This window comes from Lissotriton helveticus, chromosome 2_1 (genome assembly GCF_964261635.1).
Source record: "Lissotriton helveticus chromosome 2_1, aLisHel1.1, whole genome shotgun sequence".
In the NCBI taxonomy this organism is placed as follows: Eukaryota; Metazoa; Chordata; class Amphibia; order Caudata; family Salamandridae; genus Lissotriton; species Lissotriton helveticus.
This window is the reverse complement of record NC_136059.1, coordinates 563,518,639-563,535,791: the sequence shown is the minus strand read 5'-3', so window position 1 is coordinate 563,535,791 and position 17,153 is coordinate 563,518,639.

The window sequence follows — 17,153 nt, the reverse complement described above, 5'->3', positions numbered from 1 at the left end:
TACGCAAAAGGTCTAATGGTCAAAATCTCAAATGTGGTACAACTGGCGAGTGGAAAAACCCCTTAACCACTCAGTAAATTGTATGACAGAAACATCTGACATGCAAAAACGTAAATCAAAGAGATGCCCATGCACACACTAGAAGTACAGTTAACATTAATGAACAAATTATATAAGTAATAATGCAGTGTACAAGACAGCTTGAGTGCTCAGATATAAAAAACAGTTGTTGTGGTGATTTCTGAATTTTTAATCATTCCATAGCCAGTCGACACATGTTTCTTCGCCTTGGTACAGTTTTCACGCGACTCATCAGGGCTGCTACGTGTGTGTAGACGAATGTGGGGTCGCTCCACCGGTGATATTTCCGCCCCGGCGGGGCTCTTGACCGGAAAGTATCGAATCACGAGAAGTGGAGAATCATTAAAAAAGGTAAGATGGTAAGAATGAGGTAATGGGTGGTTCTCCAAAAGCTCTCGGCGACTTGGGTAATTCTCGCACTCGTGTGGCGAATAGAAGTGTAGTAAAGCTCGGGAGTAGTTGACCAGTTACTGGAGGGGATCACTTCCAGTAAGGTATTAGTAGACTGAGGACGTGAGCTGCGATCTTGTCTCCCGGGTCGCCGTGTTCCAAAAATCCTGACCCTCGTGTCCAATACTAATAATCTTGGGATGAATACCTTTGGGAGGAATAAGCTTTTCACCACGACAAATAAAACTGTCATCCACACTTAATTCATCTCTCACTTCCCAAAATGGTCTAATTTGTGGATCAGATTTGGATTGCGTAGACCAACCATTAGTAATTTTATCCACAACATTTTTTAAGACTAAATCCTTCCTACACTTTAGTTCCCATTCATCCTTAGATAAACCCTGGGGTCAGAAAATACTCCAGCAACACAACAGTCATTCCACAAGCTCTGATCAATTTCTCTTAAAGGTAGGGAAAGTCTGCTAAGGAAATCTGCAATGACATTCTTGACTCCAGGAACATATTGTACCTCATACACATAGTCCTGGAGTCTCATGGACTACCTTGCAATTCTTGCTGATGCCCTACACAACCCTTCAGTTGTCAGCAATTTGGTTAAAGGCTTGTGATAAGAACAGAGCGTGAACTTTGTGCCCCAAATACATTTGCGAAAATGCTCCATTGCCCATACGCAAGCCAGCGTCTCATGCTCAATGACGGAATATTTCTCCTCACAAGGTGATAATGAGCGTGAAGCAAAGGCTATGACAACTTCTGCACACTGAGAAGATAACTGTGAGAGAACACTCCCAAATTCAGTACTACTAGCATCAGTTGTGAGGTAAGTTTCAGCCGAAGGGTCAAAACCTTGTAAAGTAGGTGAATTTGGAATTGCAGATTTTATTTCATGAAATGCCTTTTTGCACACATCACTCCAAACAAAAGGTGTCTTATTCTTCATCAAAACACGCATCTCATATGTTTTCTGAGAGAATTGATTGACGAACTTTGAATAAAATTCAGCCAATACCAAAAAGTATGTGAGTTCGTCATTTGATTTGGGTTCCGGAGAGTTAATGACAGTGTCATCTGTGGTCACACAACTCGAGAGTGCTGGGAAATCTCTCTTCTCTTGGACGCGAACAGAACTTTTCAGCCCACATCTCGCGGCCCCCACTCCGCGTGCGCCGCTCGTGCTGCGACGACTTGTGAGGGAGTGCTGGTTCCTACCTTGGACACTTTCTAGGACCACCCCGAATATCAGGAGAACAACTCACAGGCTTCTGCGGGACTGCGAGGACCAGCGTGCAGCGCGGCTCTTGAGTTGCCGCAGCTGGTCCTCTTCCCGCTCCGCCCTTTCTCTGGATAAAACTGACCTGCAATCTTTGGCTCTTGGGTGTCATCTGTGCTCACACAACTCGAGAGTGCTGGGAAATATCTCTTCTCTTGGACGCGAACGGAACTTTTCAGCCCACGTCTCGCGGCCCCCGCTCTGCGGGAGCCGCTCGTGCTGCGAGGACTTGTGAGGGAGTACTGGTTCCTACCTTGGACACTTTCTCGGACCACCCCGAATATCAGGAGAACAACTCACAGACTTCTGCGGGACTGCGAGGACCAGCGTGCAGCGCGGCTCTTGAGTTTCCGCAGCTGGTCCTCTTCCCGCTCCGCCCTTTCTCTGGATAAAACTGACCTGCAATCTCCGGCTCTTGGGTGTCATCTGTGCTCACACAACTCGAGAGTGCTGGGAAATCTCTCTTCTCTTGGACGCGAATGAAACTTTTCAGCCCACGTCTCGCGGCCCCCGCTCCGCGGGAGCCGCTCGTGCTGTGAGGACTTGTGACTTGTGAGGGAGTGCTGATTCCTACCTTGGACACTTTCTAGGACCACCCCGAATATCAGGAAAACAACTCACAGGCTTCTGCGGGACTGCGAGGACCAGCGTGTAGCGCGGCTCTTGAGTTGCCGCAGCTGCTCCCCTTCCCGCTTCGCCCTTTCTCTGGATAAAACTGACCTGCAATCTTTGGCTCTTGGGTGTCATCTGTGCTCACACAACTCGAGAGTGCTGGGAAATCTCTCTTCTCTTGGACGCGAACTGAACTTTTCAGCCCACGTCTCACGGCCCCTGCTCCGCGGGTGCCGGGCGTGCTGCGAGGACTTGTGAGGGAGTGCTGGTTCCTACCATGGACACTTTCTAGGACCACCCTGAATATCAGGAGAACAACTCACAGGCTTCTGCGGGACTGCGAGGACCAGCGTGCAGCGCAGCTCTTGAGTTGCCGCAGCTGGTCCTCTTCCCGCTCCGCCCTTTCTCTGGATAAAACTGACCTGCAATCTTTGGCTCTTGGGTGTCATCTGTGCTCACACAACTCGAGAGTGATGGGAAATCTCTCTTCTCTTGGATGCGAACGGAACTTTTCAGCCCACGTCTCGCGGCCCCCGCTCCGCGGGAGCTGCTCGTGCTGCGAGGACTTGTGAGGGAGTGCTGGTTCCTACCTTGGACACTTTCTAGGACCACCCCGAATATCAGGAGAACAACTCACAGGCTTCTGCGGGACTGCGAGGACGAGCGTGCAGCGCAGCTCTTGAGTTGCCGCAGCTGGTCCTCTTCCCGCTCCGCCCTCTCCTTTCCTATTTTAATTGCTGGCTAACCCGCATACGCAGGACGCGTGCGCGTGCACGCTGGGCGAAGCCCGGGCCAAGGGCGGGCCCGTTTAAGCCCGTTAGAGACCGACAGAGACTGGACCGGGCCCCCCCTCTAATTCCTGTAATCGCATGATTTTGTATGTATGGTAAAGTCTTACTGTAGTCATATTTCAATCGTGTTGACTTGCTACTGTTCATTGTCTTCATCTTTTCCATTATGTCTAATCGTGGAAGTAGAAGTAAAACGGCTGCAGGGGGGGTTTTGTTAACAGGCACGCTAGATAATTTTATCATAAGGGCAAATTCAGTCATAGACCAAGGCATTACCCTTATGGAGCGCAGAGTATCCCAAGATCTTGCCTTGGCAAAAAGATCGTCGATGGGTCACTTTGCACTAGCTAAAACCCCCGAACAAGTTAGGGAAGTGGACCGTTTAGTAGCTCACGCCGAAGTGCATAGTCTGCCAAATATGGTGGATCTATCCACGTCCCATTTATTAACTGACTCTCAACTAAGTCTGGAGTTAGAAAAGACTCCTGAACTAGCTATTAACATTACTCCAGATGACATAAGCACTAGTCAGTTGAGGGGAAGAAGGGAGGGGGCTATCCCAAAAAAATCTAAGACAAAAAAGGTGTAGGCAACTGTCCCACATAAAAAGAGAGGGGAGGGATCCGATGACATTCTACATACAGGGAATGACCAATCCCGTATACAAGTGATAAAGGAGGTGACGAGAATAGGAAACGTAGAAGCTTCCGCTAGTCCTAGCCTGATAGGGGAAAACGTAACTGATGAGGTTGATAGCCTACTTTTCTCAAAAATGGGGGAGCTTCTCAAAAATTACCTCTCCCCGATTGAGACCAGATTAATACATATAGAAAAACAGCTCGCCGATCTATGTGCTTTCTCCAAGAATCCAAAAATTGATGTGCCAATAAAAGTAGGGGATAATAAACCTAGCAATCCCAAATCAGCAGGACAAGTAATAACAAACCCTCCAGCCCCAATGGCTAGTGCAAAACCAAAGGTTACCACAGTCCCAGCTAAGACGGTTGCGGATAAAACTAAAGACCTTGCCGCGCCTATCAGACAGAAGGTTAATTCACCAAGGGCCTCTAGCTTGCACCCTAAAGGGAATCAGAACAAGGGAGCCCCAGAAAGGAGACATGTGATCAATCTTCCGCCTGAGGCAAGCTCTTACTTGGTGGTTATGACGGGGGTGCCAGAACTTGTAGACGCCGTGGAAGAATCTATCTGGTCTCTAAAAAACAAGGTCCAACATTGGCTTAATTTAAATCGGCCACTGCCGCCTCATTGCTCGAGTAAGATCCTAATGGTACGCAGAGTGCCCTGGGTGGGATATGAGAGGAAAATTATACAAGGTGATTGTGACTGATTAACTTTGAAGATCCACATACGGTCGAATATATATGCTCCTGGAACATGCAAGGTGGACACGATGGCATTGAAACGAAACAAATCCCTTTTTTCTATCCCCCTAGAAGCCGTTTTAACCACGACTTAGACCTGGATGGGAACTGGCGTAGAGTAGGGCATCGAGATTGGGGTGGAGCCCGGGGGGAGTGGGGGGGTAACCATAGTAGGGACCTAGCTTTCAGGGATAACTGGGGAGGAATCCCGATGGCCAACAGTTTCAGCTGTCTTGAGATGGTTGACTGACGGTCAACGACCAATGAATCTCAGAAGAGAGGGTGGATGTGCTATACTATGTCTACCAGTAGACAAGAACAGGCGGGAATTGGTAATATTAATTCCATACCCGATGTAAGGGATAAAGATAAAATTGTAGCCCCCATTACACTCTCTCATACAGCCAAGGAGATAGATAGCCTTGACATTATAATTACTAACCTCACTGGAGATGAGGAAGGAAAAGCGCTGATTCAGCTTAATTACTTAGGCAAAGAAATAGAGGGCACAGGCGTTGGCACAGCATCCGTGGCTCAGATAGATGGTAAACCTAAGGTTATTTCTTCATTATTTGCCACAGGTACTTCACGGGTTGACCAAAGGGGAGGGATGACCTTATCATCATTGAATATAGTTGGTTTGTCAAGCAAAGTAAAGGATCCTATTTTCCTAGCGTTCATTGACAACTATGATATAATCTGCTTCCAGGAGTGCTGGGAACAGTCTGAGATACATCTAAATGGATACCGCACTTATTTTACCCCAGCACAGCAGTCTAGTAGGGGTAGGTGTTCAGGTGGTTTATGCACTTTATATCCAATACAGTCAATGTGACAGTAAAGTGTTTGACCAATAGGGGAAACTTTTACTATCAGGCACTCTCACTTTTGGTGGGAGGCAACCAGCATATCACTTTGATAAACCTGTATAATAATATCCCAAGGGACGAGCAAAAAAGGGTCCTGGAAGAGTTGAATTATGTTTTATGTAGTGAAATTAGACCTGAGAAAGAAGGAAGATGTGCTATAGTGATGGGGGACTTTAACTGTCATCTTTGTCCTCATAGAAACACAGATATATGTGGCATGGTTAACCTCAAGGGAGATCCCTGTACTCATTTTGAGCATTCTATGCACGGGAATTTGTTTAATAACTTACTCTCTGAGGGGGACTTAGGTTTTGCAAATGAGCTCTGTGACCCCCAGGTTAATTTTCAAACTACATTCAATGGACGGGGATCACAGTCTGTTATTGATTACATTTTGGTCACCTCAAGTTATGATTGCAATGTTTTGTCATATAAAACAGAGGACATTGCACTTAGTGACCATATCCCTATTAGCTTAAAATTCGCTAGCGGGTTGAGTGGCAGACATGTATCAAATGCAGTTGAAAACCTATATAATCACGAGATTTCTCTAAATAGAACTAATGGTTACTCACTAAAATGGAGTAAAATTGATCCTAAAAGTTTTCTGCATTTCCTAGTAACGGACCACCTCTCAGATTTTATGATTTGCCTTGCGGAACACCCTAATCAAACTGAGGTTATTGCAGCTTTCCAGAGAATTACTGCACATATTTGCAGTAAACTTACAGGAACTGCACGGGAAGGGGTGAGACATAAGGCTGAGGGCTGGTTCAACTCTGAGTGTAGTAAGGCACACTCTAAATTAAAACAAATTCTAAAAAAAACACCCCAAAACATGCCTGAGATAAGGATTGCTAGAGCATATTACAAATCTGCTGTGCAGAAACGGAAAAATTAACTAAAAGAGGCTGCCTGGGAAGCCCTGCTTAAGGCATGTTCCTTAAGAGATAACTCCGCCTTCTGGAGAGCGGTAAATGCCCCCTTTTTCTCTGAGAAGAGCTGTGACCTGATAGAGATTGCCATAGAGGAGACTGTATGGGTCAATCATTTTACCGAGCTCTATAAAAAAGATGACCTGGTTAGTATAGAAAGTCCAAATTTAGAGCAGATGGTAGCTACAAAAACTGCCCCTCCTAATTTGTTTCTGCTGGAGATAGTTTTCTCCATGTCGGAGGTGGAATTGGCCATCATAGATAGTTCAAATAGCAAAGCCCCGGGCCCAGACGGCATTCCAATTGACATTTATAAGGATAATATTACCCTATGGGCACCGCTTTTGACAAATGTGCTCAATAGTTGTAATGACAGAGGTTTTCCTTCCACTTGGCAGGATGCGATCGTAGTGCCCATTTTCAAGAAAGGCGATCGTAACGACCCAAAATGTTATCAGCCCATTTCGCTGCTTGACTCCCTAATGAAAGTAGCAGGCAGAGTTCTATTGAACAGATTACAGGTATGGGCCAAGGACGAAGGCATACTATCGAAATTCCAGTATGAGTTTAAGCCAGGTCTGGGCACCGTTGAACAAGGGCTAAACCTATTAATGCTAACAAATAAATATATGGTGGCAAAAAGGGCAGTTTATTTATGACGTTTGTTGACCTTAGTTCAGCATTTGACTGTCTGAGTCACGACGTCTTGTGGGACATTCTAACACGCCTTGGGGTTGATGTAAATACTTTCTTTCTTAAAGAATTATATAGAGGCGCAGGGGCAAAGGTGCGCTATGGCAAGAAAAGCGAATGCACGGAAACATTTCCAATTATGAAAGGCATACAACAAGGTTGCATTTTGGCACTTTTTCTTTTTAACCTTTATATTAATAGTGTTGCAGAACACCTACTTAAATTAGATGTGGACTACCCTCAAATTGATGGTGCCGCAATCCCGATTTTATTGTACGCTGATGATGCGGTTATCATGGCTAGAACTCAAATAGGCCTCCAAAGGGCATTAGCTAGTTTCTCTGTATATATGGGATCTAGGGGCCTTAAGATTAACATTGGGAAAACTTTTACCATGTGCTGCTCATCAAAAAATAATGTTTCCTGTAACACTTTTTTAGATCAGTCAAGGATAGAAACCACCGATACTTTTTCTTATTTGGGGGTTGTTTTTAACAAAAAAGGAACTTGGACTACAGCTATTACCTCTAGAAATCTAGCTTTTTCACGCGCTATTGGCGCATTAAAACAGTTTGCCAATAAGCTAGGAGGCAGGCCAACACGCATTTTTCTTGATATTTATAAAGCCAAATGCGTGTCAACTGCCATATATGGGGCCGGTATTTGGGGCATTGCTAACTGCCTGGATATCCAAGTAAAGGAAAATGCTTTTCTTCGATATTTGTTGGCTGTCCCTAAGTCTACCTCAACCCATGTCTGTCATAAGGAACTCGCCCTGGTATATGTATCGGATTTAATTAGGATTAGTCCAGTGCTGCTTTGGCACAAGATATGGACTTCTACTGAAACAGTCTTTAACAGGGCAATCATTGCGGACTGTATGAAACTTGAGAGGTCTAAAAACATTCAGTGGCTTGCCTATATTAAGGATTTTTTACCAAATTTAGGGCATCCAGAGTTCTTTGATTCGCCCGTACTATTATCCTCTATCTCCCAAAAAACTTTGAAGGAATTATGTTCTGCTTTTTTGGATGATCAACGCTGGCTAGTGGAGGGGAAGAAGGCCTCTGTTATTCAACATCATTTATTATTGCAGGGCCCTGGTTTGCAGTTCTACTTATCCCCTGAGCAGTCTAGCTATGATAGAATGTTATTAGCTCGGTTGAGAATGGGCAGTTACTTTAGGTTGGTTACCTTTCCAGTCATTAATGACTGGTCTAAAAACCTAATTAATTGCCCATGTGACGACTCTTCCGTACAATCAACAATTCATTGTATCCTTTTCTGGAAATTCTATGCATGGGGAAGGATAAGATACTTAATACCCTTGTTAAAGACTTGAGGCTTAAGACAATGTAGACCGGCCCTATTTAAGATCCTTTTGCTGCAGGACGCAATGACTATAAATGCTGTATCAAAGTTTTAAAAATTTACAATTAGGTGCAGATCAACTATGGGTTAAATGAAATTCTGTACTGTAAATAGGATATTAGTGTGAGGCTGTAGTGTTTTTCTCGTTCATGAGTAGTATAGTTGTACTAAATAAATTGTAGATGAAGTCCGAGTATGCATTCTTTTATCCTGTTATATATTTCGTTTTGTATTTATTGTATAACTGAATTATAAATTGCTCAAATTGTTTTGTATGTGCTTTTATGATTTTATATGAAATCGAATAAAGCTATCTTTGACTGATTTGGGTTCCGTAGAGTTAATGATTGCATCAACCCATTTTGTTTTAGGTTTGATACCCAATTCACAGATTTCGTGCCCTAAGTATGTGACAGATTTTTCTGCAAACTTACATTAGCTTAACTCAGCAACTAAACCATTGTTTTCTAGAATTGTAAGAACTTCCTTGAGAATAGTATCATGATGCAATCTGCTTTTCCCCATAGTTAAAATGTCGTCCTGGAAAAAAATGACTTCAGACGTATGACTGAATAATCTGGACATTAATCTCTGGAATACCGCAGCCACTGATGCTAAGCCAAACGGCATACGCTTAAACCTGAAACACCCAAAAGGAGTACAAAATGTTGTTAAATGTCTGCTATCAGGATCAAGGTCAACTTGATGGTAAGCTGTAGATAAGTCCAAAGTGTAAAACCATGTGGCTTCTCTTGTCAATGACATTTCATCTATCCTAGGCAATGGATATTGATCAATTAGTATCTGATTGTGTAAGTATCTCAAATTCACACATAAGCGGGCCTTTCCATTGGCCTTATGTGTCATGACCAATGGAGAAACCCACTCTGCTGCTTCCGCTGTTTCAATAATATTTGAACTCAACAATTTGTCCAATTCCAACTTGACTTTATCTCTAATAATAAATGGTATGTTGCGTGCTTTATATATCTTTGGCACAGCCCCATCTTTGAGTCGAATTTAGTGAGTAAAACCTTTTAGTTTACCCATTTTCCCTGAAAAAACAGAAGGGCATTAGTCTAGAACCCATTTTTTTGTGTTTTCACCTTCACACGAGACTAAAACGTGCTCCTTGCTATTGGGGTCCAGAATGACATTTAGGTTTTTCACGTCTTTCCATCCTAATACGGATGGTCCATCTTTGGAATATATAATTTCCCAGTGGCATGCCTGCCTATAAATCTAAAAACAAGTAATCTGAACCCTTGAATATCAATTCTTTCTCCAGTATAGCACTCAGGAGTAATAGCAGGAGGTTCCAACCAACTACCAATTTGAGAAATGAAATGTTCCTCCCATACATGTTGGGCAATATTAGTGTAAGGTGAGCCTGAGTCAGCCGCTAATTGAATTGACACACCACCAAAAGAAACTTGACATATGGGTTTAGTGGATGAAACATCTGATATGTTTAAGACAACTTTCTTTTTCACGGTGGTTTGCGTTTGTACACCTTCTTCGCTTGAAGATGAGCTATAATCAAACTCTGTTTCTTGACTGCACAATACTTTACCTTTAGTGTTCTTATACATTTTCCTTCTGCACCCCTTCGCAAAGTGCCGTATTAAGCCATAAACTAAACATTTGGTCGATTTTGCAGGACACTTTGGAAAGTTAGCTGAGTGCGAACGACTGCCACATCTATAACATACTAGCTCAGAGTTTTTCCTGAATTCAACATTTTCCTTCTTATTACTAACTGCTTTAAAATCTTTGTTGATCTTATGGCTGACCTTACTTTCACAAATGTTCCTTACAACCTCAACTTCTTTTTTATCAATGGCTAACGAAGCTTTAGCACATCGCTCTGACAGCTCAGCTTTTTTAACCATTGCAATAATCGCTTTTAAAGTACCTTCACCTTCCACCCATAATCTTTCCTGTATGGTCTTGTTTTTAGTATACATAACAATCTGATCACGTATGAGCTCATCGTGTAGTTGCGCGAATCTGCACTTGACGGCTAGCTTCCTTAATGCTGCTACATTGTCTTCAATTTCCTCATGTTTGTCTTGCTTTCTTTGGAAGAAAGAGTGTCTTGTAACAGCAATACATACACTTGGCAAAAAATGATCATCGAGATCAAGGCTAGCTGCTTTGAACACATCCATGTCTCCCCCAACATTGTCTTGCTTCTGTAATTGATTATACCCAAACACAACATGAGAATTAAAAATTTGCAAACATTCGTGACAAGAATTTTCAATTCTATTAAGGACACGGAGGCGAGGATAATGCTTTCTCGATTTCTTTACTACAAACAGCAGCCAATAGGAACACAGTAAAGAAACGAAAAACTACAACTCCCATGAGCACTTAGGTAACCATAGAGAACATATCCCTATATAAAGAACCATAGAGGGCAAGACTTCCTCTTTCTTTGGGCAGTAAAATAAACAAATAAGTCAATGAAAAAGTCAATTCACGTGGAACCGAAGCACAGCCTGGAGGAAACATCTGTAGGCAACAGGAGAACGATCATCAGGCGACCTTCCAAGAAAAACCAAGGAGCAGACGACCGGAGCAGGCAGAACTCCACAGGTCCAGAATCCGAAACGGAACCAAGGCAGGAGAAAACTGAAGGATCTCACTTCTGGTCAGAACCTAAAAGAAAACCAGAGCCGTAATACACCATCCCAGTACCATAAGGTCAAATACAAAGGGTAGGGAAATAGTGCAAGAAAACATGTCACAATGCCATAGCAATAAGAAAATACATGATACATGCAGTAAACTACATTTTGGGTGGGATAATCCTCGCCTCCGTGTCCTTAATAGAATTGAAAATTCTTGTCACGAATGTTTGCAAATTTTTAATTCTATGGCAGGACAGGAGGCTCAGATTATGCTTGTTCAAAGCTGGTTCACCACCACAGAAGCAATATCCACAATGGGTTTGAAATAGTACGTTTTAAACACAGTATCGGAAGACCAATCAGCGGCCTTCATAATGTCCGTGAAACTCACACCAACAGTAAAAGCCTTAGAGGCCATCGCACCCCGAGCGGAATGAGCTCCGAAAATGGAGACATCAATTCCAGCCTCAGACATAAGCCAACGTACCCAACGGGCAAGGGTAGCCGGCGCCACAGGCTTAAAAGGCTTCTGCAAAGCAATCAGCAACTGACCAGACAAATCTTACCTCATAATCCTTTATGCATTGGACCACACATAACTGTGGATACTGAGGAAAAGCTGGATATGTCACAGAAGACATGTTACCTTTGGTACGCCGGGAAACTGTAAAAGTGACCCCGTCCGGAGAAAACGAACGCCCCGCGAGGTCCAACGCTCGTACATCTGAAATGCGTTTACAAGACACCAAACAAAGCAGCATCGTCAGCTTCGCTGAAAGTTGTTTACGAGACAAGGAAGAATTGGGAGGCCAAGCCTCCAGAAAACGTAAGACAATGGAGACATCCCAAAGAGCCACATACTTTGGACAAGGCGGTGTAACCAGCCGAATGCCACGAAGCAATTTAGAAATCAAGGGATGCTCCCCAATAGGTTTCCCGTCAACAAAATCGTGGCCCGCAGAAACAGCGGAGCGAAAAGAATTAACAGTCCGATAAGCAGAACCAGAAGACGCTATGGAGGCAAGAAAATTAACTACTAAAGTAACATCCGCTGAAGCGGGATCCAAGTTCCGTTCAGAACACCAACCACACCATCGTCGCCTAGCTGATGCATAACGCTTGTGCGTGTTGGGGGACCAAGCCTCACCGATAAATCGTGTTGCGTCTCCAGATAAGCCAGGGACTTTCCAGCGTTCCCCGAAAGGCGCCACGCAACCAGCCGGAGCTGACCCGACAGAACCAGAGGATGTGGGTGGAGCAGAGGATCCAACAATAAGTTCCACTTCTGTGGAAGCAGGAACGGCGTCGAGCAACTCATCTCCAGAAGAGGAGCTATCAGAATGACCTCCGACTGGAAGTGCTTTGTTCGTGCCAAGACTCGCGGAATCATCGCGAATGGGGGAAACGCATAGCAAAGATGAGGGGGCCAAGTCTGGAGAAAGGCATCCGCGGCAAGAGCCTCCGGATCCGGACGCCAGCTGTAAAACCTGGTCAACTGGGCATTGAGGCGAGAGGCGAAAAGATCGATCCAAGGCCGACCCCAGAGGCGAGACAGGTGCCAAAACACACGGGGATGAAGCCGCCAATCGCTGAAATCCTGCAGATGGCGAGAGTTCCAATCGGCTACCTGATTCTGGCGACCCGGGAGATACTCTGCAATAAGAGTGATCTTCCTCTGAAGGCAGAAGTGCCAGAAGTCCTTCGCAATCTCGGCCAAGAGCTTCGACCTCGTTCCTCCCAGTTTGTTCACATACCTCACCGCAGAGTTGTTGTCCATGCGGAGCAGTATGCATCAGCTGGTGGCCTGAGGAGCAAGGCTGCGGATCGCAAACGATCCCGCCAAGAGCTCCAGACAATTGATGTGCAGACTCAGTTCGTCCTGTGACCAACGGCCGCCCGTTGTCACAGACCCGCACCGGGCTCTCCAGCCCAAAAGACTCGCATCCGATTCCAGCACCACATCCGGAGTCGAGCCGAACAGGGCTTTCCCGTTCCAAGCCTCCATGTGGTTGAGCCACCACATCATCTCCGACTTCGCGTCTGGTGACAGAGGAACAAGATCGGAATAGCGAAGACCCTTCTGCAAGTGCCTGATCTTGAGACGTTGCAGGGCCCGATAATGCAAGGGACCCGGAAAGATCGCTTGAATGGATGAAGCCAACAGTCCGACAATCCGAGCCATCGATCGCAAGGAGACACTCTGTTTGGACAACAGTAACGTCAACTCTCTCTTGATAGACCTGACTTTCTGGGAGGGCAAGAGCAGTTGACAAGAGACCGAGTCGACTAGGAAACCCAGGAACTCGATTGACTGAGAGGGAATTAAAAGAGACTTTTGAGGATTCACTAGAAACCCTAGAGACTGCAACAGTTCGACCGTCCATGCCAAATGGGTCTGCAGTTGGACAGGACACTGAGCCATCAACAAAATGTCATCTAGATATACGATCAGACGCACCCCGCGCGCCCTCAGCGATTCCATGACAGGTCTCAGGAGCTTCGTGAAGCACCACGGAGCGGACGAGAGACCGAACGGGAGAACTGTGTACTCGATCCACGTCCCTAACCATTGGAATTGAAGGAAACGGCAATGAGGCGGAAAGATGGGGATGGACAAGTAAGCGTCCTTCAAATCCAGGCGAACCATCCAGTCGCCCTTGCGAAGGAGATTCCTGAGAAGATGGATGCCCTCCATCTTGAAGTGGCGATAGACCACTCCGTTGTTGAACTCTTTGAGGTTGAGCACCAGGCGAGAACCTCCCCCCTTCTTCTCCACCAGGAACACATTGCTGACGAAGCCCTGCGGATGCAGAGAAGTCCGCACAATGGCTCCCTTTGTCAGAAGGGACTCGATTTCCGTGGAGATGACGGCCTGATCTCGTTGGGAAAAAACAAGGGGAGAAGGGGCGAGAGGTTGATGGGGAGGATGGTAAAACTCTATGTGGTAACCTTGAACTGTCTGTAACACCCAAGCATCGCTGGAGATTGTACGCCAATTGGGGAGGAAATATTGCACCCTGCCCCCCAGGACAACTGAATCGTAAGGAATTAGGCTCACCTGTGTTTGCGAAATCTTGACGTCCTCCCTGTTGTCCGCCATAACCGCCTTTAGAGGCCTTCCCACGGCCTTTGCGGGAGGGGTAGAAATTGGCTTTGGAACCGGAATAGGAAGACTGCTGCCCTCTACCTTGCTGGGACTGAGTGCCACGTTGTTGGCCTGAACCACGGCCGAACGAACGTCCCTGGGAGCGTCCGGCCCTGCCAAAAACCGGGCGGAACGCCCTGCGTAGCTGAGATTGCGCCTTATCCAGGCCACTAAATGTAGAGACGAACTTCGTCAGCTCCTTAAGGAACGGTTGACCAAACAAAAGACCCTGGGCAAGGGGCCCAGACTCCGAAGAAGCCAGTTCTGTTAAACGTGGGTCCATTTTAAGAAGAATGGAACGACGACGCTCCGTAGAAAGAGCACAATTCGCATTGCCCAACTGGCAAATAGCCCGTTGGGCCCAACCAATCAGCTCATCCGAGTCGATGCCAGAAGCAGACCCTTGAGCCTGGTACCCTAAGTCCAGTATCTTAGTGAGCGGACCAAGGAGATCTAACAATTTATCCTGGCATAGATGCCAGGATCTAGCAATGCCCTTCTTGGGATCTTTGGTGAACTTCCTAAGGTAGGTAAGGATTGTGGGATCCACCTCAGGAGTTTCAGCGAGTTTGTCCGCCAAATCCGGGCGAGGACATTCGGACCGCAGACGAGAACGCACCTCCTGGTCAAAGGAGTCTCGAATATGGGCTTGGACGTACTCTGCGACCTCAGGAGCCGGGAGCCAAGACTTCGAACTCGGATGGATTATGTCAGTAGGCTCAAAGGTAAGCACCGGAGGATGCGCCGATGCGTCAACAAAATGCTCCTTCCTCGATTTCTTAGCAGGAGGAGCATAGGGACCAGAAGATGAGGACGTGGAAGAGGCATCATCAGTATCTGGGGTAGAGGGCATAGCCATTTTAGAACTCTTGGAGCTTGACAAAGATTTGGCCAATTTTACAAAGTCTGATTTGTGTGGATTCCGTGGGGACTTAGAAGAGCGCTTAGCAGACGCAGAAGAAGGAATCCAGCCCTGCTGTTGCGCATAGTCCGTCAGGTGACGCTTCAATGGCCCAATGGCATGGACTAGCGCAGAAGTAACAGATTGTTGCACCCCTTGATCAAGTGCATCGACCAAATTGTATTCAAAGGAGTCCTCAGGCTCCGCGTCGTAAGAATAAGAGTCTTCTTCCTCATAACAATAGCGAGGCTGAAAAGGATAGACAGACAAGAAGCTCACACAGAAAAAGGAATAGGACACAGAAGTGACCCAGTCAGGGGGAGTGACAACCCCTCCGCAAGCCAACAATGGAGAGCTACACACTCCCCACGCAAAGAAATTGAAAAGTGGAGGGACAGGCTTGCAGAAAGCCACTCTAGGCAAAAACCTCTAGAAATTATCCAACCCCAACTCTATATAAGCAAGGGTGTCAAATGGGGAGCACTCCGGCAGGCAGTGGGCACAGGCTGGTAATAACGTGCCGTCAGCGTGTCAGGGAATCCGTGAGGCACACGTAAAAGTAAACAATGGGCCGTCGCGCATGCGCAGACGCCCGCCTGCCGACAAATGCGGAAATAGAGCGGCGCGTGACTGCAACGCGCGACCGCTCTTGTCCCCAGTCCCACTCCACCAGCGACGCAGGCACAAAGGCGCCCGAGCCGAAAGAGAGGCGAAACCGCGCTCTCCCAACAGACGGCGAGAAGACAAGCCGAAAGAGACACAGCGCCACGAGCGCAGCAGCGGCACAGCAGACGCCGAAGACTGCAAAACGACACACGCTGCAAGCAGGCAAGCGCAATGAGCGCGCACAATGCAAATACAAAGCAAGTAACGCTACATGCACAATAAGTAGTAATAAGGAAGGAAAAATTACTTAACTGGCTGCGAAGCAGCAAAGAAAGAGGAAGTCTTGCCCTCTATGGTTCTTTATATAGGGATATGTTCTCTATGGTTACCTAAGTGCTCATGGGAGTTGTACTTTTTCGTTTCTTTACTGTGTTCCTATTGGCTGCTGTTTGTAGTAAAGAAATCGAGAAAGCATAATCTGAGCCTTCTGTCCTGCCATAGAATTCTTTTTTTCCTTTCAGGGGAAAATGAATCATTAACATCTTCAAGATTTGCGAAAAAATTGAGGAAGTACTCCTTCCAGTCGCTCCAAGCAACAGGTGGTTCACCTGACACAGATAAGAATTCTCTAGGTGAATTGATATGCATTCCGAGGATCGACGTTTCCCCCGAAGAAGCATTTGAACTTGTGGAAAGCATGTAGAAGCAGAATGTCAACTTCAGCAATAAAGCAAGTAATTATAAACTCTGTGTTTGTTCCTTGCTTGTAAGTAAAAAATACTTATCGATATTGATCCAGCGGCCTATAGAAAATATGTCATAAATTATGCTACCTAACTCTACAACTTATACTAATAATCACTAATTAAACACAAAGGCCCATTAATCAAACATGACATATTATGACCAACTGAACCATGTGGCCTAATTAACCTATTCACAAATTATATACATTTATATACAACCGCGGTAAATGGATATCATCATTTCAATAAACCTAACTATTTATTAAGCCACTTATGGCGATAGAATCTAGCTAATGGTAACCTGAACTCATGAAATGTCAAGACCAGCTTGTTTTCAAAAGTAAGATTTTATTAGCTATTTATTATGATTTCGTAAATGTAATTTTTATTAAAGCATTTTTATTAGAATTATTGCAAGTAAAAACATTATACGTTTTCAATTTATTATTGCAAAAGTATTTATTAGTTTAGCATTTTTCAAAACCTAAGTCCCTAACTAGGCTAAATAAATGGAAATAAAGTAAAGTTTTTGAGGGTTCTTACATGCTCCAAGTGAAGTCCGTCAGCACGACACCCTCTTCCAAAGGTCAGCAAAGGCAGCAGCGATCAAGCAATAACCCTTCCACGGGGAATGGGTTTTTATACCTTACTAAGCTAACTAATCTAATTAAAAGTAATTCTTTTCTGCAAAAGTCGGAGTC